This window comes from Platalea leucorodia (genome assembly GCF_965183815.1).
Source record: "Platalea leucorodia genome assembly, chromosome: W".
Taxonomy (NCBI): Eukaryota; Metazoa; Chordata; class Aves; order Pelecaniformes; family Threskiornithidae; genus Platalea; species Platalea leucorodia.
In genome coordinates, this window is record NC_138859.1 from 24,652,575 (window position 1) to 24,677,336 (window position 24,762).

Sequence of the window (24,762 nt, forward strand, 5' to 3'; positions counted from 1 at the left end):
ATCTCCTTAGTGATCAAAATTAGTAGATTTGATCACCACAACAGTAACCTGTTGGTTAGTGATTATATGTCATTATATAAAAAAAGAAAATGTATTTTCTCAGTGCCATCTCAGGAACCTAAAATACATAAGCTGTACATCTCGGTCTCATTTATAGAATTTAGGTTTTAATTTTTCTTTCACCTCCTTTTCAGAACACTTAATTAAAAATCAGCGAACTGTGGGATTACCATAGGGTGAACTGGCAAAGACAAAGGTGATTTATAACATCTCTTATGAAAATCCAAGTAAGACGATGGCTGCAGTATATAGCATGGTAACTTTTAACTTCCTTGGATGAAGATGTTATTGTCCTAAGTTTGTTGAAAGAAAATCTTTTTAATGCCTTCCTATGTGCCTGTTTTCTACATTTCAGTAATTGTTCAAGGTAGTGAACTAAAGCTTTACTGATAGCTAATTTAGGGTCTGTGTATTACTTAATTGTACAAAAGACTAAATGTTTCTCTCCTCTCCTTCCCCCCCCCCCCCCCCCCTTTGAAGAAATGAAAATTTAAAGGGATTTACCAAATAAAGAAGATGGGAGTAAATAGCAGCAGCATTAGTGAGCTTCCAGAAAATGAGTACTTAAAAAAATTATCAGGAGCAGAGCCCATCTCTGAGAATGACCCATTCTGGAATCAGCTGCTGTCTTTTAGCTTTACCACTCCAACAAACAGGTAAGATGGTGCTTGTTGAAGAACTAAACCTTGACGATATATTTATAGAAATGACAAGTTCCTGTTTTAGGTAGCAGAGGAATAAATGCCTATGTAAAATGGACTGTTGTTTCTAATTTTGGAAGCTCTTTCCACCACCTCTTCCATTCCTGTGGGTTCCTTTCTTCTGCATGATAGCTGTAATTGCTATTCATTCTCCTGGTATCTGGGAAAGATCAGAAGTAGGGTCTATAGTGTTGGGGGGGCTCTCTCTTTTTTTTTTTTTTTTTTTTTGTTGTTGTTGTTGTTGTTGTTTTGGGGTGCCTTTTTTTCTTTGAGAAAGCCTCTGGTGTTTCTGGAGTTGCTGAAGACTCCAACGCATGTATCCTCTCAACTTACAGTGAATCGTACCTCTTCCATAACTTAATTGTAGGTTAGCTATTGAGTTTCTTAGTCTGTATGTCTTCCCCCCCCCTTTTACATTTTAAAAAGAAGCTTGGCATGTTGTCTCCATAAAAATATTTACTAAATATCTAAAATTCAAGTTTTGCATGTCTTTTCACACTAGCAAGTGGTATAGATATTAACAGAATTAATATTTTTGAGAGGATCCATAGCACATCTCCAGACATACAGAACATTAAGTCCTTGTGACTTCTGTTAACCCGAGTCCATTGCTAAGTTCATTGGCCTGTGTATTGATTATCAGTATTACAAGAACAATCTGGTATTACTTAACACCTTGAAGTATTACTTAAACTGTTTTTTACAGTTTACAATGTGACCTGATACTTTTCTGTCAGGTGAATGTCTTATTTACCCCCTTTATTAGCAGTATTTCCTTGCAAAGGACCTAGCTTTTTCATAAAGGGTCATAACAGACTACCTCTAAACACTTGTGTAACAGGTTTAAATAGGCCACAATGTGTTACTGCTAAAATTGGGAACACTTTTAATCTTTAACAAATTGGAAATGTGTTTGAGAGGTGTTCTGGCCAATTTTATTGCTATCTTTCAATTATTTTTTTTTTTTTTGTTAAAACAGAGCTCCTGTCAAAATGAATGGTAGTCAAAGGTTTGTTGTTTTTTTTTTTTTTTGAAGGTGAAAAACTAGTGCAGATTTGACTACCCTGAGCTCTTGAACCTTGAATATAAATTAGCGATTGAATGAAGAACGGAATACAATTTCTAGTGAGAGATAATTTACATGTTACATGACTTACCTCTGTGCTGAGTCTTGTGCACAGTAGCTTCTGAAAGGCAAAGACACACGTTTATTTTCATAACAGTTAGGAGCAGATCTGGTAGATAATCTGTGTCTCATACTAGAGTGCCTGTGAGTAAGTGAAAGTTCAGACAACTGGGAGGCATTTACTAGGCTTATTTTTGTAAAGAGTGAGGAGGAGGAAGGATTTTGTCTTTTGCATGGAGAGAATAGCCAGAGGGTAGCAAGAAGATAGTGTTGTGAAGGATTGTAAAGCTTGTAAAGGGTGGTACGTAATTGGCAGTGGGTGAGGGAGCAGTCTTTTTTTTTTTTTTTCTTCCCCTCTAAGATCCCTGAAGATGCAAGAATTGTTTACAGCCTACCCATGACTAACAAGATGGACAATATTCTAAGTAGTCATATGATACTGTGTTGGTTTTTTTTTTTTTAGGGGGAAATAGTTTATGAAACCCCAGCAATTTCTTTCAGTTGTTCTACTGCTTCTCTCTCCCCCACCAAAGTAAAGGAGTTTTTCATAGCTTGCTTTGCAGCTTTTTTGTGCCTATTTCATGGAGTCAATAGAGGTCAACGTTAATTTCTGAGATTGAAAGCTTGTGAAATATCAAGTTAACTCTTGTTTTAATGAGGCTTGAGTGTAGGTCATACTTTTGACAGGAGCAAGATGCTAGTTTTTGACTGTTGTGGAAAGGAGCCAGTTTTCACCTGTCAAACAGGACAGAATTTAAAGTTCTCTCTTCTCAAATTATCCTTTTTCCAATTGTGTGTTTATAGTAGGTGATTGTTTGCAACTGTTATTTGGAGCCATATAAATGCTGTGTGGTGTTTTCGTGGAGGTAATTGATGATAACTCTAGAGTAAAAGATCTATCCTACTTCCTCAAATTTTTGCAAAGATGGGACTGATATGATCCCCAGGGAGAAGAGGGTCCTATTCTCTGGATGCTGCTTTGGACATACTTCTGTTCTATGTATGGCAGTACTATAGGGAAAGGAGAAAAACATGAAGAGAGAAGGTAGTAGGAAAATGCATGGTAGTAGAAAACAACAACAAAAAACCCAACCAAAAACCAGCAACATGTGGGAGGTGGTGGGGCTGGGATAGATTGCCTCCTTTCAGCGACAGATGCTTGACAGATTCACCTTGTCATGAAACCTTACGCATGGGAAGGAACCAGTATCTGCAAGGAAGGCAAAGGGTACTTGTGATACACTTAAGGGAAATTTGAATCTGTGTGTATAAGTAAAGTTTGTGGGGTTTTTAACGCTTTTCCATGTATGCTTTCTATCTGGTGAGGAATATGTGAATAGTGCTTTGCTCTACAGAAGCTGTTCCAAATTAGTTCAGGTACTGCTGATCACAGCTGCTGAAGGAAGATCTTTCAGGCTGCCAAACTGAGTTGGATCTTCTGAGGAACAATAGTCTTTTAATCCCCAAAATCAGAAGCCCAGGGCCTTGGCTTGAGAGTTGGTGAATTACTGGCTTTCTACTCTGAGAAAGGCAAAGGTGTGATACCCTATCTGATCTTTTAACGGTACTGTCTGTCTTCATTTTCTTATGCTTTGCTTTTCTCGGCACTTTGTGCTCTTTTCTGTTTTTGTCATTGTTTTGCTTTTTTCCTGTTTCCCTTTCAGTTTGGTTGATCTCTTCCTCTATTCATCTGTTTCTCATTTTCCTGGTTCTCTGTTTTGCTTTCTTTCCCTACCCCTACCCAATTGTATATGCTAATCTCTGTGTATGGTTCTGTGTATAGTTCTTTAGCATTGCTCATTTACTCAGCCATGTCGTCTTTACTGGGTTTATTTTTTCAGTTCAGTTAACTTTTTCATCTGTTTCTGTGAAGAGCATAACGTAGTTTGCAGGGGGGAATAAAGTTTGCCAAATACCAATGCTACTGACTCCAAAGTTGCTGTGTCTTTGTCAGCAATTACTGATGCAAGATACTCTTGCCCTTTCACTATCCCTTCCAGTGTTTATTCGGGTCTGCTGTGGGTTTAATCAGGAACTAATGTGTCTGAAAAACAACACAGCAAAAAAGTGTTTATTTTTTCAGCCAAGTTAATTCCCTAGAGTGATTCATAGCATGGCACCACAAAACAATTCTGGCACAATGAAGAATTGATTTTTTTGGAGCACAGTAGACATTTGGGCTAAAAGGTGGGATTGCTTAAACCTGCTGTGCCATCCAAAAATGCATGTGAAAGCATGTGATCAATGCAGAGCTGGCTGCTGGGAGTGTAATAATCTGCTTTTCTGGGCTGTTTGTTCTTCCTCTCATAATGTTGATTTTTCTTAATAGTTAAGCAAGTGTTAAGGGAGAATATTGAGTGGGAGTAATTCTGGTCTGTGCATTCACAAACCCTGATTATGAATCAGCCATCAGTAATCAGGAATGAGCTGATGGTGAATCCCTGCTCACTGCCTGTGACTCCCCTGGCATGAGTGATAGTAACAGCCAGAGCCAGTCTCCGGTATTTGGCAGGTAAAGCCACTGGGGCCTTAAAAAAGGAGTGGTAGGAGATAAGTGATATATGCATAAGTGATAGTAAAAGAAGAAAGCTATCAGCAATTTAGTTTTAATTTGCCTCATGCTTTTCACTGTAAAAGGTGTATTGTGATCGTCTCTTCTGTAAAGCAGGTCATGGATGCTAAGCAGATAAAATCCCCTTGGGCTACAGAAGTATCGGCTGAGAAATTTCTGGTTTCAGCCATTAGGAAGTACTTGGTGGTTTAAATTCACACTCCTACGTGTTCATTTTTTTTCTTCATGGATCCTTATTTGTTGCACAGAATGGACTCATAGGAGCTGAATTAAAATCATATAAAACCTCTTAAATCTGCCACTTCCTACATTTCAAGTGGCTGACTTATCAATCTGAATAATGTTTGGATATTGGAAAAATAAAATATAGCTTTACTGGATTACTTTTTTAGTTATTGTTATGAGCAAGAGCTATGAGGTTTACTTTGGAGTCTTAGCTCTTGGTTTAGGCAGACCTTTGTGTTGTCTGGCTCTCCTACAAGTTGCTACCAAGAATGCAACCTCCTCCTTAGTGGTGGTATTAGTTACAATTCTTTCCTGATGGAAAACTTAAAACAGAGTTAACCAACACAGAACTTGCTGAAAATCATGTGCTTAATATTTATTGTTCTGCTTTGTTCCTTCCCTGGAGTTTTTAACGAGTCGCTGGTTCAAGAATAGCGTGCATGAGCCTTTAATGGAAAAACATAAAAATGAGCAACTTTTATGTTGCCTTAATATGGTACATTTTTAAATTGGTACAATAAATTATATGCAGCTTTTCATTCTTTGACGTCTTTCGTCCAACTAGTCCATTAAAGTCAGCATTCCCACAGTATGAATTTACTGAATGGGCTGATTCTTCTGTTTTGTATTCAATGGCAAAGAAAAAAGCTTTGCTTAGAGGAAAAAAACTGTCAGGAAAGCTGCCCCCCCTTTTTTTTTTTTTTTTTTTTCTTCTCTTTTTAGAGGGGGTAGTCATCTGCTATGGTTTGAGTCTTATTCTTATAATAAGGGCAGCTGTCATGGTATGGGTATGTTTATAGTTATAGTTTGTATGCAGAATACTTTCTCTTGCCATGTTGAGATATTTTAACAGTAGTCACTGCCACTTTGAAACCTCTTATATTGTGATGCCTTTAAAATAAAAGCAGATAAAACCATGTTCTTCAAAGATGACTGCTGTCAGGAAGCAACTTTCATTGTCTTTTATTAATTATGGTTTTGCTGAAGTCTACAGGATTGATTGTTAGTAAATTTAAAGTAAGGCAACTGAATTCAACTACTCTAAAATAACTCCACTAATTTTTTTCTTCTTTTTTTTTTCCTCTCCCCCCTCTTGTTTTTGGAAGTAATGGTTTTTTACAATATATGCCAGAATAGCTGACTGCAGAATCCGGCTTTCTGGTAGTATGAAGCCAGAAATAAAAATCTGCAGTCAATGAAAACTATGAATTTTTTTTTTCAGCAATAGACTGCTTAATTTACTGTTCTTCCCCACCTCTACTGAAAAGATGCTTTCTTACAGAAAGCTAACTCATTGATGAAGAAACTCCTTGTACTATGATCAGTAACTACAAATACGAAGTGATCAAATCCCAACAAAATAAAAAAAACTTGACATAAGATCAATTATGAAATGATAGATTAGCAATTTCGGCAAGACAAAACAGAATTTGTATTGTCTAAATACTGTTTCAATATTATGTTTTACTTGGTCAATAATCATTGCCTATATATATGATAACTCATAATTTTCACTCTTCCTTGTGAAATATAAAGAGGCCATTTTGGCTTGTGTTAGTATTCCTGTATGTTTGAGTGGGTGTGCATTGAATTCCCAAATGGCATTTTTATGATAGTACAGGTTTGAGGGATTGAACTTTTGTATCAGGAAAAAGAGGTGACCTCTAGTATCAGAGGGGCAGTATTTGAGCTTGCAAGTTTGAACTTAATTTTGATTTCTTCTCTCCCCTTCCTAGTATGTAGTCCTTATTACGTGACTAGGTGTAGTGGTTGTGCTGTCCTCTTTCCTACAGAAGGGAATTACCCTTGATTCCTTTTTACTTCTATTGCTGATGTGTGCTACCTGGTGTCACACAGATGCTTCCTGTGTATAGATGGGTTTGTAGTGACAATTTGTATGCAAAATAATCTTGCTGCATTGAAATGTTACAAGACAATAATTGCTGCCACTGTAAAACCTCTCATGTTTTGATGCCTTTAAAATAAAACAAGATAAAACCATTTTCTTTAAAGAAGTCTGTGCTGTCAGGAAGCAAATTTCACTATTATTAATTATAGTTTTGATGAAGTCTGTGGGCCTACTCTCTACATAAAAAAGCAAATAAGATAATTTCTTGCTTTTATAAAGGACTTTGGAAAAAAAACTGGCCACCAGATCACAGGATGAGCCAGGAATTCCTTTGAAGCCTGGAATTTTTTCCTAAAGTGTGTGGGAAGCAATCCTGCACCTCACATGTTTGCTTGGATCTAAATGAGCCAGTCAAGTCTGTGTGTGGTTGAGTGTACTTTTCTTTGAATCCTTAATGTTTCCCCCAGTGCTCACAACCTGTTTGAATCCCCACACCAGGTGCACACCTTTTGCTCATGACTCAGAAGATTGTAGAACTGGTAAATACAATTGGGATATGTACTACTTTCCCAAAACCAAATGGTTTATTTCAGGTAGTGCCAGTTGAAATATATGATTACATGTACAAACACACCCAGGTCACTGTGATCATTATATTAAAGATCCATGGCCTGAAGCTGGTGTTTGTTGCCATGTGCATGTGAACATCTTCCAAAGTGGTGTCTCCTCCATGGCAGGGCTTACTGGGTGTTATTGGGGTGCCTGGGTTTCTCCTAGTGATGCTCAGCAGTGCCATCAAGCAGCAGGAAGGGTTTACGTACCTTGCTGCTTGTTTATTGCTAGAAACTGATAATCTTTTTCTTGTTGAGAATATACTAACAATTCTCATGGACCAGGGGATATTTTACTCCTCCATCCTTAATTAATCTCTCTTCTATTTTTATGTGTTCTAGAAAATATTGTCTTTCAGAAGCTTCTTTTCAGTTCTGAAAAAGTGTAATTTTTATTTTCCCAGTTCTTGGTAGATAAAACTGCAGAGTGGAAAATGTGTGGGATTTTTTCCTTTCCTTTCCTTTTCTTTTCTGAAAGGTTGTTTTTTCCTGGATCCTACCTATGGGTATTTTTTTTGTCCCAGATAGCAAGCTCCTAAAATATATATCTATATATGTGCATCTGTATATACATATATTTGGCAACAAGGCAGTCCGTATTCCTTGGGTGAGGGTTTTCAGAGAGAATTGGAACTTTTATTTGTGATCAGTGCAGTGAAGGAGCTTTACTCTATCAGTGGTTGCTCTTGCTGTTAGTGCTGAAAAATAGTTTGAATACTACCAGTGCTGCTCTGTGGATTAATGAAAGGATGGATGTTTTAGTGTTAGGTTTCCATTCTTGTATTCATTCATTAACCAAATGTCATCTCCACAGGGATTGTAGAGCAAAGTCAGTACCATAGCTGGTTGTAGCATTTCTTCTGTGTCACCTTACCAATCTTGGCTCTGGCATTTTCTGCCTAAGTGTTAATATAATATATCTTCTGTCTTCACAGCACAAAAAATATGTAGACAGCTTTTTCCATGTCTCTCACTTTCCTGCCCAAATTAAGGAAAGAAAGCCACTGCTAACCTTTGCCCCAGGTACCTGGAAATGGGCTGCTATTTTTTGTACCCCCCCCACTATACTCTCTCCATGAATCCATCCTTGGGGATGTAGCACTTCTGTTGGGTGTAAGAGCACCATTTCACTCTGTGTGTGTGTGTGGGGGGGGGGCGGTGCTCTGTTGTAGTTCCTTCTTGCTAGGTGTTTCTGTTGCGTGAACAGAAATTTTGCAGATGATGTTGCCTAATCTTGAGGATGGCAAAATTCAATTCTGTGTTCTTGTATGAATAAGGGGGAGTGCCCTGTAGTTAATTTTTAAGCATTAAACTTCATTTTGGTAGGCAAAAGAATGGCTCAAGTGTTAAAAGCTTTGCTGAAGATCTGAAGGTCTTGCTTGGTTTGCCACTGGTTTTTCATCCTGGCAACTTGTAGAAATTAGGCAACTCTCTGGAATTTATTTGAGGACTTTGTGTGGTTTTTAATAACTCAAAGGGAGGAAGCAAAAACCTGTAAGAATGCTATACGTTAAAACCTAACTGCTTAGAAATTATGGGGAAAATGAACCATAATTAAAAGCTGAATGTCTACATTTATGGTTTAAATCCTGGAGCAATTACAATAATCACTTGGTCTGTATTACAGAAGTCCTCAGCATCTTTGGGTAGTGTGAGGTGGGTCACATTGTGTTGGATTACAATTATTCAGTATCTAAGAACTCTCTACTGAGTTGGTGTCCAATATAATATTCACCCTGCCTGTCAGCTCTTAGGAAGGAATATATCCTGATAACAAGCAGCCAGCTGGACAAATTTAGAAGTTTGTTGGTGTGTTTTTTTTTGTTTTTTTTTGTTTTTTTTTTTTTTTTTTTTTTTTTTAAAAAGGTGCAAAAAATCCTTGTTTCACATAGGCCTAGAAAACTGTGTTGTCTGTAGTTGCTGGCAGGGTGTTCTAGTTCTATACCATTTGTTTTTAATTACTCTGCATGTTTTTAGCACTGAAATGAGAGACCACCTTTGATAATAAGTCTAATGTTTTTAAAGTATATATGAAAGTGTGTTCTTTCTGAAACTTATGTTGCAAAGCAATTTATAAGGGAGGAAAGAATGCTGATATTTGATATCAAAAAAAGCCAATCTGTATAATATGAAGTTGTCTTAGGATATTCAGCTGTAGGTGAAGAGCTGTCTCTGCTGTCAGCTCACTACACAGTAAATTAGTCTGATATATAGGAAAATTTGCAGGCATCTTAAAACTTAATTTCTTTGATGTCTCTATCTTGAAGCATTTCCTATTGATAAGTTCTGAAATAATTCTTTTGGCTGCTGTTTCTACCGATATCCTTACCTCTTCTAGTCCTCAGGAGTTCAGGCACAGCTCAAACTCAACAGCTTCCAAGAGCATGGCTCCACATGGGTTTTCAGCAGTGAAGCTGGTTTAGGGGCTTCCCACACAGCACCACAGTTAATCTCGGGTTGATGCAACAGTTCTTAGGACTATGTTGTAAACTGGATTACCATCTAAATTTAAAAACAGAAAGAAGGGGGACTGTTTGCCCCACCACTGCCTTTTAGAAGTTCACTGGCAGAGCTGCAGGTAGTTGCCAAGATGGGGTTGAGCAGGTGGGACAGAGTACATGCGGTACCATGCCCTTTTTGTCTTTAGTCTCTGATGTTTTTATATAAATCACGTTACTCATCAGAAAACTTAGGAAGCAACAGCAACTTTGGCAATCTAATTATGGCAGTGTTAAGTTTTGCAATATTTTTATATGAGAAGAGTGCTCGAACAGAGGCCATACCACTGGCTTTTATAGGCTTAGTTACTATGCAGATTTCATTACATTGCTGCTTTCCTATTTATTATGAGGATGGTGATTTTCATACCTTTAATTGCAAGGACGTAACTGCATGAGCTCTGAAATTGTTCAGCCTATATTACATACTATGTTACGTCTGCAAGCATTGAACTGTTTTTTTTGTTGTTTTTTGTTTTTTTTGGTTTTTTTTTTTGTTTTGTTTTGTGGTTGGTTTTTTTTGACTGACTTTTAATTTGGGGAACTTCGGAAGGACTGCCATTCTTGTAGGTCAGACTGTATGTTAACTGAGTCTGTATAGAGGCTGTACAATCATCTTCTCTGATATCCTGAGCAGTAGGGCCTGTAGCGATAGGACAAGAAATTTTTTACTATGAAGGTAGTGAAACACTAGAACAGGTTACCCTTTAGGTGTTAATATTGGGACATCTTCATATTGCTTAATGTGGCATTGGACACAATATCTGATTATTATTTGTCTTTTTTTCCTATCTGTTAAGGAAAAATATACTTCCCATGTATTTTGTTTTGTTTTCGAGGATCAGTTACTCTGTACTGGTAGGTTTGTAGCGATAGGAGTATATAAATGTCTTTTTATGTGTTTGACGCAACTGATGTTTACTTTCAGTGGTTGTTGGCAGGTTCTGCTTTAGTGCTTTATTGTTTTTTTCAGCTGATGGTTTTCATTGAGGCATACCAACAGGCAGTTAATGAAGCTATGAAAAATTTGGTGTATCTGATGTGATTTTTGCATTAGCATAATAACATTAGTTAAAGGAAGGTGGTGCTTAGCTTGAAGTTAAATGTTAGGTTGAGGATTCTTTAATTTATGCTTTTTAAAAAGATGTCATTTCATATGATAGTTCCTGTAAAAAAAAAAATCAAGTTCTTTCTGTAGGCTGCTGTTCCATGTGTATTTTCAGTGGCATCAAGCTAAGCATGGCAGCATTGAAGCCACAAAAGTAGTAGTAACACAAATGATGTAGTGACATCATTTCACTTTGACAAACAATTCACTTTTGAATATTAGCTTCCTGTTTTATAGTCACTGTACTTCAAATGCATGTTGTCTTGCCTGATACTAGGATGACCAAGCACTGGAATGAGTTGCCCAGAGAGGTCGTGGAGTCTTTGTCCTTGGAGATACTCAAAAGCCATCTGGATGTGGTCCTGGGCAACTGGCTCTAGGTGGCCCTGCTTGAGCAGGGAGGTTGGACAAGATGACCTCCAGAGGTCCCTTCTCACCTCAACCATTCTGTGCTTCTGTGATATCTATGTAAACCAGCTAATGGATTGGTAAAATAAAGTGCTTCATAGAAATATTTTATTCCTGTTTTGTAATGAATTTTCACTTCAAGTACAGGAACCAGATTGCTTGTGTAACCATTTTTATTTTCTTTTCCCCCTCTCCTAGTGCTGACTTAAAGCTCTTGGAAGAAGCCACAATCTCAGTCTGCAAGTCTTTAGGTGAGAAATTGTGATGTCTTAACTTTTTTCCATGTGCTTGATCAGAAAAATTAAGAAACAGCATTCATGTGTACATTCCTCAGTATACTTAACTCTACTTGTATGTGTTCCACTAGTAAGATTAAAGTAGTGTAAAGAGTGTGTTTATATATATCTCAAACTTTTAGAAACTTCCATCTTAACTGTTTTGTAGAACTTGAAATGAGCAAAAGGTTTAAAACAAATAACTCTATCCCTACTACCTCTTTTTTTCCTCTGCCCTCTAAGCTGATCAGTAAGGGGAAAGAATTAATCAGAGGACGAAAGGAAGGGATGATATAAATGTGATCAACGATGTTTCAAGAAGGTAAAAGCTAGTTATGAAAACCTGCCCAGTTTTCTGACAGGAGACTATTGTGCTGTAGACAAGCCTTGGAAAGGAAGCAGTATGAGCTCCACACTTGGGATATTTTAAATTTAGGATGAAAAGTATGTTTAGAGAACAATTATGGAGTAGTAAGGCATGTACTGGAGAATCTTAAAAGAAGAACAGCAGCTGTACAGAAAAACAGACATACTGTGCTTTATGTAGAAACATTTAAGACATTGAAATTTGGTTTCATTCTATATATTCTATGAACTAAATAGTGTCAACTTATGCATGCTATATAATCATATCTCATTTTTCCTCATCTAGTTGAGAAGAATCCTCGAACAGGAAACCTTGGGTCGTTGATTAAAGTCTTTCTAGAACCAAAGAGTTAAAAATTTCAGCAGAATGTCAGAAGTAAGTACCTGGAAAAAAGCGATGTGTGCCATTTCACTTTTTAAATGTTCCTTTTGCTGCTAGCTCTTGAGTTTTTTTACTTTGCTAGTTAACATAATTGCAGACCAAAACTTAGAATTCTTTTAAATTGCTGTTTGAAACAGAACAAGTATCTAGTACTTTTCCAAACACAGAAGGTTAAGTGTAGTAGGTAAATAGATTGCTGGGGAAAAAGACATGTTTGTGTTCATCCTGTGTGTTACATAAACACATTTGTGTAAAAATGCTGTAACTTCTGGTTACTACTGGTTTAGAGCTGTTTAAAAAATCACCTGATCTCTTTAGCTAAATCTTAATGTATGAACCAGTATTTTATCTTGGAAATATTTTAAATTGGATTGGATTTGAACACAAACTTCTATATAAAGACATTGCTTTCAAATCATATCATGCAACTGCCATTGGTTTTGCTTGCCCCTTTCAGCAGTAGGAAAGAACTCCAAGAGGTTATGTGTGCAGCACTGTATAGTTTTTGCAGGAAGCTTTCTGTAATTGTTCCCCCACACCCATAGACAAATGTCCAACTCTCATCAGATCTGGGGCTTCAAAAAGGAAGACTTTTTAATGCCTCTTTGCTCCCAGGACTGCCCTCAACCTTTTTGCTTATATCTGGAGAAAGAAGTTATTCCTGCCTGGATAGCTCCTGCTGATTTAACCCAAAAATACCTTGAAAATATAGCTTCAAGCAAGAGCTTGACTATGTGCTGTTGTATGGGCTCCCCAGCAGTTGCTTATTGGGACTCAAGAAAACATAATGAAGCTATATCCTCTTTGCATTCAGAAAGCTTGGAAAATATCTGTGTTGCATAGAAAAATCTTGCTATGTTGTGCTCCTGAAGCCCATAAATGGTCACCTGAAGGCTATTCGACTGGGAAAAGTGCTAAGGTTCAGGGAGGTCGGACTAGCTTTCATATTGAAACTGTTGGAAATCTTCAAATGTCTGGGGGCCTTGAGTCCATAGTATCTAGAAACCTTTAGAAGTATGCTGAGCCATCTGGTGAGCTCTTTGAAGAGTCACACTTCTGGCAACTGTGGTGTTTTTAACAATACAAACTTAGTTAAGAATAAGATTGTATTCTCTTGGGGGAAGAAAAAATACTTCTTTTAAATACATTGCCAGTTTGTTTGCTGTAGCATCAACTGAAGACTCCCTGTTTAAGCACTTTGGCTTTTCCTTGCTTCAACTGTAGGAACCCCTTTGTCTACCCTGGAATATATTTTCTTGTGGGTTTTGATGCGTGTTCTCAGGTTAAGCATTACTGATTCTTGTTCGTTTCTGCTTCTTTTCTAGTCACCTCTTTATTTGGCAGGCTCACAATGCACTGTTTATTATTTGCTGTTTGCTGAAAGTATTCATCAGTCAAATGTCAGAAGAGGAGCTGCAACTTCATTTTACTTACGAAGAGAAAGCACCAGGCTCGTATGGTAGGTATACACTAGTGCTAGTGAAACAAATATCCCACAAGAAACTAAAAAGTTCTGTTGTTTGTAGACGTGGTGCTTAGGGACATAGTTTAGTGGTGGACTTGGTAGTGTTAGGTTAATAGTTGGATTTGATGATCTTAAGGGTCTTTTCCAACCTAAATAATTCTATGATTCTATGTTTTGTTTAGACTAAGAATCCCAAACTTTGCTTTAAAACTAGAAATGAAGTACCAATGAGGTTACATACAACATGTTTACTGTTTGGGACAACCTGAGATTGAAAGCATGTAGTTAATAGTAAAACTGACTTACTTCCTTTGGGGTCTAAAGTAATTTGGTGTAAACCATCTTCCTTTGTATCATACATGTGAAAGAGACGACCTTCAAAATGTGATGAGAGCTTTTCATTACATATTGACTGTCATCATCTGCTAGAATTAAACGTTTGTTAACAAGCTGTTGGCATGTTAGAGGTTCTTATAGCAAAATAGACCTCTTCTAGAGCAGGGTTTAAGTTGTTTGGTTTATTTTTTCTTTAAATATTTGTATTAAATTTAACATGGTCATTTATTTACAAACTTAATTTGGCATTTTTTTAAACAGTTGTTCAGAAGTGATGCTGTAGACCTACCTTAGCTTTAGTAATTTCCATACAGTTTGAAATGTGGTAATGCTTCTCTTCGGAAGAACAGAATAGAATTGGGGTAAAGCTGACTTTACTGACTAGTTTACTGACTAGAATAGAATTGGGGTAAAGCTGACTTCACATACTACTGTAGGAATGGTGATGTTGCAATTTAGTGTTTCTTTTCACGTATGTTTCATAAACCAGCAGCAGCTAGGGAGTGGAATGAATACAATTTTTAGGAATCTAGTGAGGGAAGATAACAGTATTATGGCTAGAACTGATCCATTAAAAAGGCAACTGCTAAAATTTAATTAGTGGCCAGTAGTTTATACAAGAGTACAGGAAAAGTCAAAGAACTTGGGCAGAATGTTCAAAAATAAGTGCATCTCCAGGAAATGGAGCATGTATTACACAAGATGAAGGATGGCAGGGAAGATGCTCAAATAATCTAGCTGTTCTTTTTCTGCTATCTGATCCTTCTTTTTGATTGTGAATAATGTGAATGTGTTCAAAATCAGTTTGATTACAGCAAAAAGTCATTCATAACACTGTCTGCCACAAATCTTTGTGCAGATGCAAGATGCTCTTACAGAACACATGATGGATAATGCTGGCACAGGAACCTTGATTTCCTTTGCTTTGTTGTAAAGATACTGTTGAGTTTGTAATTGCGTGTTGTTTATTGCATAAAGCCAAAAATGGTCTGGCAAAAAGGGCTGGTATCAGGATGCTAATACAGTGTGAGTGGATTGTGGAAGAACAACCAAAAGTATCTGAATGTATATTTCCCTCAACAGTCAGTCCAGCAAGGACACGCGTTGAGAATGCCTGATAGCTGCTTGCTCATTGAATAGTGAAAACTGTTTATTAAAATCTGTTTAACTCCTTGGTGCTTGCCATTGTGCTGGGGAAATCAGACTTCTGGTGCCAAAAGATTAAGTGCTACATGTTGAAATGGTTTAATGTATTTAAACTGTGGTGAGTAATCTCTAAGAATGAAGTCAGCTTACTGATGCATTAGAAAGTAACACCTGCTTATTATAAGCTATCATTGCAGACTGCCTATGGACTGCAGACTTGGTTTTAAAAAAAATTGCCCACTTCTTGCTTCAGTGGTAGAGTGTAGCACAGTAAAATGGATGGAAAAGCTGAGACGTTTTTTTAGCTTGAACCCCTGGGTTCTTTATTCCTTATACTGGGAGTTCCTTGTAGCACGGTATGAAAAGTGGTTCTTGTCACTGGGGTAGACCTGTGTTTATACCATGTCTAGTAGCACTTGACTGTAATTCACAGTGACATTTCTTAGCGATAATTTTGTGTGTATTGATGGCAAATGTACTTAGCAATTATCTTTGAGCAGATTGTTTGCTGGATGTTCTTGATTAGGAAGGTAATCATGTGTGGCCTGCTGGAGAGAGCAGGGGATGGAGGCAGGAAACAAGCTCCTCTTCAGCTCTCCCTGCTCAGCTGTGGCTCGAGTACACTGCTGCTTTTGACTTGGGTTTCCAGTTGGAGATGGTCCTTGTGACCTCCTTCAAGGAGTTGATGTTCATAACGTGTTGTATTTACATAGCCATCATTTTTTTGCTCCTAACAAATCTTCACATTGGATTTTTAAATATATAGAGAGTATGGTAATAAAGTGAATGACTTCCTATAGCTTTTATACTTAGCTATAGGAAAAGTTAAGTATCATTACCAGAGTGTAATAAAATGCTGTTGTGTTGGGGCCTATTGAAGTGAGCAGAAAAAGATGAAAATTTTTTTGTATTTTCATAATTAAGTCAAGTGTAGCTTCCTTGATTTTTTTTTTTTTATTATTCTTTGGAAACTAGAGCATGCCTTGTTATTGTGAAGTTTACACAAATTTATTACTACTTTTACTCAAGTTGTACATACTTAACACTGTCTTTGGTGAGCATGCTTTTTAAAAATTTAAGTTCTTCTTAGTTGTCCTTACTGTCTTTTCATTTCCCAGAGCTTGATATTATTTTACTATTTTTCAATTGTGAGCATGATAAAACAAACCTTATACAATACATTATTATATTAATTATATAATGTAAATAAAATATGCATATAGATAAAAGCTTTAATACAGTGTTTGAATTTTGAAGTACTGTTTGTTTATTTTCTTAATGGCTGGTGAGTAGTTATTGGAAAGAACAGTACAACCAGCCAACAACACAAATAACCTCTCTCTCCTATGATCTGTTTTTGTATGCCTTGTTCAGTCTCGCAGCCTTCTGAGAAAAGGTAATGGTCCTTTTCAGGATCATCTTAAAACTCCTTTGGAAATCACTGTGTGGTGGTGTTTCCCTGTTTAAACTATGAGGACCACTAGCATCCTTCTAGTCTGAGAATATATCCTAGTACCATGTTCTCTGAGGTTTTTCATTTTACAAAAAGTTTGAGTGCATGGATATGTTGTAGTCTAACATTATGAAGTTGTAATGAACAAATTGCAGAGGATTGAGTCCCTGCTACAGCACTGCTTATTGATTTCTTTCAAGAATAGTCCATTAATAGGAGTTTGTTCCTTTTGGCAGTTTTCAGGTGGTTCCTTAGCCCAGGAAGTGCAACCTTTGCCACTTCATCTGTAATTGGAAATTTGCATACAACTTTGAAGGATATTGCACAATTTTGATTGTAGGAAAATCCTTATAGAGACTTAAACCATATTCTTTAAGATTCAGCTAAAAATCCTGATATTAATAAATCCTAAACTGGACTTGACATATACTGATCTGAAGCTGGAGTTAGTCTTGCTAACGGAAATCATTCATCTTTCGGTGAGGCTTCCGCTGTTTGTATCCCATAATTTCTGCGTGGTCTTTAACTGTACTGTGATTCAGAGGTGTAAGAGAGAATATTCTGTGTATTGTATTCTAAATCAAACCGTCAATTCATTCAACCTCTTCCCTGACCTGTAGTAGGAAACTTTATTCATTCTCTGTAGAGAAGTTTTTATCACAAGGATGCTAGGGACTGCATTTGGTGTATTATAGCAAATAAGATGACAGAGAGGAGGGAATAAATAACAATGTTTACTGCAATCCTTAAATGATTTCACGATTGTTCAGCTATCATATAAAGAAAATGAGGGATGGAATTAGTTTATGTACTCATTGTTAACACTCTTAAGGGAAAGTTGGGAGCTTTTGAGAATCCTCAGAGCTGAAGATCAAACCACAAAACCCAAAGAAGCTTTAAGTCTGCTGGTTGTGTGATGAATGAATGAGGCTTTAGGTACTGTTTTACAAGTAACAAATTATTTCATTACTGATGTCCAGGTTCTGTCCTCTCTGTAGGAGCAACAGGGCAGAAAAACAAGTAGCATCTAAGGCGAGGCTATACCTTGCTATGCCTGAATATCTTATTAACATTAGATAATAACATAGTAGTTAGGTTCTTGAGATTGTTTTACTGTCTATGTTAGACCCTGTATCATGGCCAAGGATGGAGTTGGGCTGGTGTTACTAGGAGTGGAGTCTCCTGGCATGTATACTTTCCTCTGGATAAGCCATTTTGCCTGTGTAGTGTCTACTAATTCAGTGTCTGTAATGTGTATATCTTTGAAAAAGTTAAACACAAAGTATTTTTTTATGTTAAAAAAAAAAAAAAAAACAAAAAAAAAACCAAAAAAACCCCAAACAAACAAAAAAACAAAAAAACAAAACCACCAACCCAACCAAACAAAAAACAACCCAAAACAAACAAAGCCCACCAAAAAGCTAAAAAACCCACAATGCAAGTAATCCACATGTTTGAAGACTTAAATATAGCTGATGAAAAATGGCGCTTCAGCATAACTGGACATTTTAAAAACTGTGTGTGTTTGCAGTTACTTCTGCACTGCCGTAGAGTTTAGAAGATGCACCTATGATTCTTCTCTCTGCAAGTCTGCTCTAATCTTATCTGGAAAGATTCACCATTTACTTATTTTCCCCAAGGCTTTACACGTCTTTGATCCAATTATGTGATCTATTAATGTGAATGAATATTGTGTGTGCTGTCTTTATCCTGCTATTGAAAAAGAAATTGTTTATGAAAACAGTGTTCCATGTTTATAGCTCTCTATCATGTTATAGATTTGGCATGCATCCACCTCATTGTCTTGGCAAGATAAGAATTAAACAAGAATGCATGTGCCCCAGTGGGGAAAAGGATACATTAATTACTGTAGCTGAATGACATTGATTATAGCAATTAAGCTTTTTTTTAAAAAGAAAAATGTTTGAGGACAGAGCAGGAATGACTAACATCTTCCATTCTACGTGATTGTGCTAACCCAATATTTTCTTGCTGTATTTTGAATGTAGTGTGGGGGGGAAAGCCCTCTTTCATAGTCAAATGACATTACTCTCTCTTCAAATGAGTTGTGTATATAGCATGGTGGAAGAAACAATATTCTTAAAATGCACTCTCTCTACTTTTTTCACCCTTTTTCCTCTCTCCTCCTCCCTTTCCTCAATTGTCAAGAGAAAAAATTAGGTACCTTTTGGGAACTAATAGCAGTCTTGCTTTATAAGCATTTTCTAGATTCAGAAAACCTTGGGAAACTGTCATGTTCAAGTTACTTTAGAATACATTATCCGGGCTTTATTATTGGCAGTGATTTCTGTCTTAAGGTTAAATACTCCTAGCAGTTCTTGGTTTTTACTAACAGGAGCTACATTGTGTTACTCATGGGGGATTCTATATAAAGGAAACCATGTTTCCATGATAAAAAACTGATTTCCTTTAGAACGTGCAGTTTACTAGGTGACAATTTTTAATGTGTTTTTAATAAACCGATTGTGGAAAGAAATAATTTTGCTTTATTGTGAATATTCCCTCAGGTGTGCTTCTTAAAATTGAGTTCTGGATTTAAGAATAAACTTATTTTATTTTGAAAGCAGAAAAAATTCTAATGAGCCAAGAGATTTATCTTCTGTTTTTTTTAGTATTATATACAACTTCACATGGTTTAAGCTTTTTCCTCAGTAAGTCTTGCAAGTCTTTTGTTACAGTTGCTTTTAAAAATTGCAGTGCTAATGTAAAATACCACCAGTTTTATTGCTTAGAATAGTTGCTTTTTTTAAACAATTTTTAATCATCCCATGCATTTTGTCACATTGTGTATGAGAAGAGAATAACTTCTGCTCTCTTAAAATGCACTTTGGAAATTAATGAATTCTTACTTGTCATTGAAATGTGTAAAACATCTTCAATAAATAAATGTGTATTCATGGAAAAAATAGTGTGTAGATTTAATTGCTTAAGAGCAGCAGTGATGTGTACTGTAGGCTGCATTCATTTGACAGATCACACTTTAGAATACTGTTCAGTGTATGTTAGACAAATGAAACTGTTTTCTATCTGTCTCTGCTTATTCTTCACTTGGGATTAAAAAAGGGGTGGGGAAATATGCAGAGTGCAGGGAATAAGTAGTAAAGTAAGGCTTGATGTGCTAATATTATATTAGCATATTCCTACAATACCAACATCTTATTTAATTTATCCAATTGTTATTAGTTATTTGTTTTCTGTATAAAAGGCTTAGCATCACCATTTTCTCTGGTGATAATCCCAAGTGCCTTCTATTTCAGGAAAGAATGCTATCTTCTTAAACAGGTAGAATTTCTCTTCTAGTGTTTGTTCCTTAATTAAAATATCAGTTGTCTGGATCTATGTGTTTAAATCTATGGGTTTTTTTGGTATTTGAAAATCCAGAAAACCATTGGTATGCTTCTTTTCAGGAATAGAGTCTGAAGACCTCATAGAAGAGTTGCTGTGTTGCCTCATCCAGCTCATTGTTGAAGTTCCTCTCTTGTAAGTTGGCTTTTTTTTTTAGCCTCCTTGTATAAACTGCACATTTGAAAGAATATAAAACTTAGTGATGTGGTTATAATGTATAAATACTCGTATTTGAATGCTCCATATGATGGTGCAGTACTGATAATGATAATCTGCTGCCAGTACCAGCCCTGAATATTCTGTTGGAAGAAGTACATGATTCAGCATCTCACACCCAGTTCAAACCATCAACAGAAGTTATCCTGTTTTATTTTGTAGGAGCTTTGATGTTTGTTTCGGGTACCTCTGTCAGCACACAGACAGTTACTGTGAACTTTTGGCTAGAAATGGTTGTGCTAATTGTACAGGGAAAGGTACATTGGAGGTGTCACTTCATCTCTGGGGGATGCAGCAAGGTGCAAACAAAAGTTCCTCTTCTGCAGTTGTGTGGGTTTTTGAACTGCATGTGCATTAAGTCAGTCATGACTTATACTAATTTCTGAAATACCAGTGAATTGATGTCTGAAGAAGAGAGAAGAGAAATGAGTAAGTGGAATGTTTCTGTAGATCTCCAGAGTTGTTTACGTGGCTTTTTTCATGCATCTGTTGTATTTGAGATATGTTGATTCCACATCCCATTGGAATATGTGTCATTAAACATACTTCAGTATTATATGAAGGAGAACTTACTTTGTTCTTTAGAAATAAAAATGTTTTTCCACACCTGTCCTGATAAGTTTTAAGTTCTTTTTTTCCCCAAGATAAACTTTACCAAAGATAGTGTTAGCAGTATCTTTTGTGTTAAATTGCATTGTAGTCTGTGCCTAAAATGTAGTGCCCCAATTAAAGCATCACAGCTTTGAAAGAGTTTCAGATTATCTATTATAGTGTAGTATATAGCTCTGCTGATAATTTAGTTTTTGTACTTCGGATTGTTCTTTTGGTTGGAAAGCTAACAAAGATGCAATAGTTCTTGAAACATTGCTCTCATTAAATATAACTCTGTCAACATTACATGAGGGTTTGGGTAGGTAGTGTGTAATGAATTAATGATATGATTTAAAGCGTCATTCTGCAAAGCTTGTCAGGACTTCCTGGAACAGATACACTTTTTGTTTGGAGCAGATTAGAGGAAGTATGAAGGGGTGAAAGGACTGTGATATATGGGCAAGTTCATAAATCCTGCAGGGTTTTATTTTTCTTTCTTAGAAGTCCCAATGTGTGTGTGGAGTCCAATATTATTTATTCTGTCTTTCTGGCAGAAAAAGTTTTACAGGCATGATTGTTCTTAACCCTTTTCAACAAGTGAACCTGTCAGCATCTCTTTCTGTGTGAATGTGGTTGCTGGGAATGGAAGTAGCTGTTGAAAGCACTTAGTTTACTATGTAATATAATCATAATTATGGCTTACTAAAAAGAAGTTATAAAGCCTGTCTATAATCTTTAATATTCAGCTATATTGAAAACATACTTTTTGTAAGAGATAGATGTGGAAGGTTTGGTGTTTTGTGGTGGTGGTTGGGTGTGTTTTTTTTTTTTTTTTGGCCAAATAAGTTTTCTTAGCTAAATTTTTCCTGAAATAGCATGCTACTGAATTCTTAGTAAGATACTAACACTTACAAAAGTGTATATTATTGTCTTGTTTACCAGTATAATATGTTTAACAATCTGATAATGCCTTAATGATTTTATCCCCATATTATTGAAGGGGAAGTAGGGTAGGGGAAAGGAGATATGGAAGAACTTGCTTTCTCTAATACACAATCTAACTCTGTTGTTCATAAAGGTGTTATAAGGCTGAGACATTTTTGCTTACTGTAATATTAATTTTTTTCAGGAGAATGATCAGGATTATTTTAGTAGTGAGTTTACTTTTTACTTCCCTCCGTTTCCCTGATCAGATTTGCACTATAAATTCTTTCCCTACTCTATATTAAAGGAGTAGTTAATTTCTGTCTTTAGCTGGAATAAATCAAGAAAATGGCAAGCCTAGTATGTGAATTTTGGGAAGGAATAGATTGGCTGAGTAGAATACATGAAATATTCAAACTCGTAATGATTTCTGTAGCAGGACTTAGGATCACTTTCTAGAGGATATGCAGCTCTGGCAGCTTACAGTGGCACTGCTAAACAGAGTGTCTGTCTGTAAAGCTGCTATTAGAGATGAATTTTTGTTGTGACAGACCATAAAAATCTCCATGCTGAGCCTGTCTTTGAAGCATTATTCAGAATAGCAAAGTCTTTGTTAGTAGCATTCAATAGCCTTAACAGAGGATTGTCACAATTAGTGTGTCCCTTGGGTTCTGTAAATGCAGTTTCGTGAAGGAGTGGATACAGCTGGCAGCTGCTGTTTAAATATATTGCTTCTCTACACCCCAGTTTAAACTTCTTTTTTTTTTCTCCTTCACTGAAATACTAAGTATTTTTATAGCATGGAAGACCATCTCCATGTCCAAAATGCAGGAGCAGAGGTACCTGGCAACAGTCCCACACTCATTGCTTTTGAAATTGTTCTAAATGTCACGTCAGGTGCTTTTTGGTGAAAGCAGTATGCTTCAGAGATACTATAATTTTTTTTCCCCCCTCTATATATAAAATTTCAGATGTGCTATCTTTAAATTTTATTTTTTTTTTTTTTTTTTTTTTGCAAATGAGTTACTGAAGAGTGGACAGCATGATGCTGTGTAGATACTGTTATGGAATAGTGAGAAATTTGTGATTATAACATAGATCCTATTATTCTTCACTGTCAAGTATCACGTGAAGATGTATATGTAAGATAACAGGTACTGTTGGGAGGAGAGCTTAGGATACCTGTGTGTGGTATTTTGCAGGCAGGTATGTAATCTTAACCCATGTTCCAGACTGACCAAGAGCAAGCATAAGACACTGGGCTTGGCATGGGCACAGAGTTCATGAAGGCTTGAGTCTTTCCTGAGCATGGGCAGAGCTTGCTCACCTCTGAGCTTGCTCTACTAGAAGCCTTGGCAGAATGAGCTCATGTCTGCCTACAGAATAACCTACAGACATACTTGGAAAATGCAGGTGGGCAGTCTAGCTCAAAATTAATAAGGAAGATGTGAGATGGGGAAGATGACAAATGGTAAGTTAGTAACCCACCTCTCCATATCCCTTACTGTGAAATATAACTGAAGAACCAAAATGTGTTGATTTTCTTGTTGGGAAAGGCTGCAGAGATGTACAGCAGAGATGTACAGCAAAGCATATCTAGGAGTGTCTCAGAATTGTCTACAATGAATTTAAGAAACTTTCTCAAAGTTAGTTTGTATTGAGAAAGGCAAATGTGCTTTAAGGCAGTTAACATTCAGCATAGCTAAAACAGGATGTAGTAGGGACCATGGGACTCTGCAGCATTGTGGCTCTGTATCTGAGAGTTATTAAAAAGAGATTGATTTACCCCTTTGAAAAAAAGGCTCTGCTGCATTGTACAAAATGCCAAGGAAAAAGGTTTCACATTAACATTTAACTTTAAGAAATTTTATAGAAACTATAGCATTATTGCTTTTCAAGAATTAGACTTGTGCAGTCCCTTATAACACTTGTGTTATGGTATGTTGATGTTTGATTTATGGCTCCCTTGGGTATGTTATGGATACTCTGCTTTTTCTTTGGTTTTGTTAATGTTAGTGTTCAAGTGTTCGTTAATGATTAAAACTGCATAGTCAGCAAAAAGACACAACTTCAGTATTTAATGGTATGCAGAAACTATTGCTAACATTTTGTTGCAAGATAGAGTTCCCAAAGCTTTAAATCATAAAGGCTTTCAACAGCTTATTAAGAGCTGGTATACATAACTGAACATCTGGTTGTTATCAGTACGTTTTCACTTCATTAAAAACTATAAATGCATATGGAGGAAAAATGAAATGCTGTGATCTAGTTAAATCACTGTTAAGTAGCACTCTGTGGTGCCAGTAGAAGTTAGTTGATATTTCTGTTATGTTCCATTATTTTCTGTAGGTACAATTGGTTTAGGTTGCAATCTTGGTTACTTTCAAATTTAAATGTTAACAATGTTTTGACTCACTTAAGAATGCTCGCTACATTTCCTGGGAGCTCAAAAGTTGAATGTAGGAAGAAGGGCGACATAATTGATTATAAAGCTCTACGGAATCATTGCAGTGTAGGAACAATGCCATGTACAGATGATGATAAATGCTTAGGCTTTTTTTTCCTTGCTAATTGTGAGTAGTGAAGAGGTTAAGAACTGTTTTCTCTCGTATTTCAGGAGTGTTGTATTTTAATTTTTTTTTTTTTTGTTACTTTCAAAACAATAGGTCAGAATAGTGCTTTTTAGAAAAGAACTATTCAAGGAACTTTTATGAAGATTGTAGTAGCTTCAGTATTTGAAGAGCTATTTGATGTCAGCGTTTTTGGCAACTTTGCCTAATCGTTAAATGGAAACTTTCATCTGTTAAAACTTAGGTTGAAGCTAGCAAAAAATATCTGAACTGAAAGAGATTTGTATTGCTGCACTTTGAAGATCCTCAAAATTTAAGACTATTGTGCTCTGTGTAGGAGGGATCTGATGAGTATAAAGGGAGTTTTATTTGCTGCTGCACCTTGTGGTGGTGCAGCAAATAAAAAAATATTTGGAAGATTTTCTTCATCACTCTTATCTTTTTTTCTCTTTTCTGATGGCAGATGTGTGGCCTCTTAAGCATCTAAAGGTCCTAAGCAGGAGAACCTTTATCT

General features: G+C 36.4%; 1 pseudogene across 1 annotated transcript in view; it reads left to right on the forward strand.

Annotated features, from left to right (window-relative positions):
• Nucleotides 1–200: 200 nt before the first annotated feature.
• The window catches only part of LOC309601526 (dymeclin-like), a 233,992-nt pseudogene continuing 209,430 nt past the window's right edge, over nucleotides 201–24,762 (forward strand). The window contains exons 1-6 of the transcript in view: nucleotides 201–316; nucleotides 541–716; nucleotides 11,357–11,409; nucleotides 12,086–12,175; nucleotides 13,507–13,640; nucleotides 20,010–20,082. The product of the transcript in view is annotated as a dymeclin-like (transcript). The remainder of the gene's footprint in view (nucleotides 317–540; nucleotides 717–11,356; nucleotides 11,410–12,085; nucleotides 12,176–13,506; nucleotides 13,641–20,009; nucleotides 20,083–24,762) is intronic.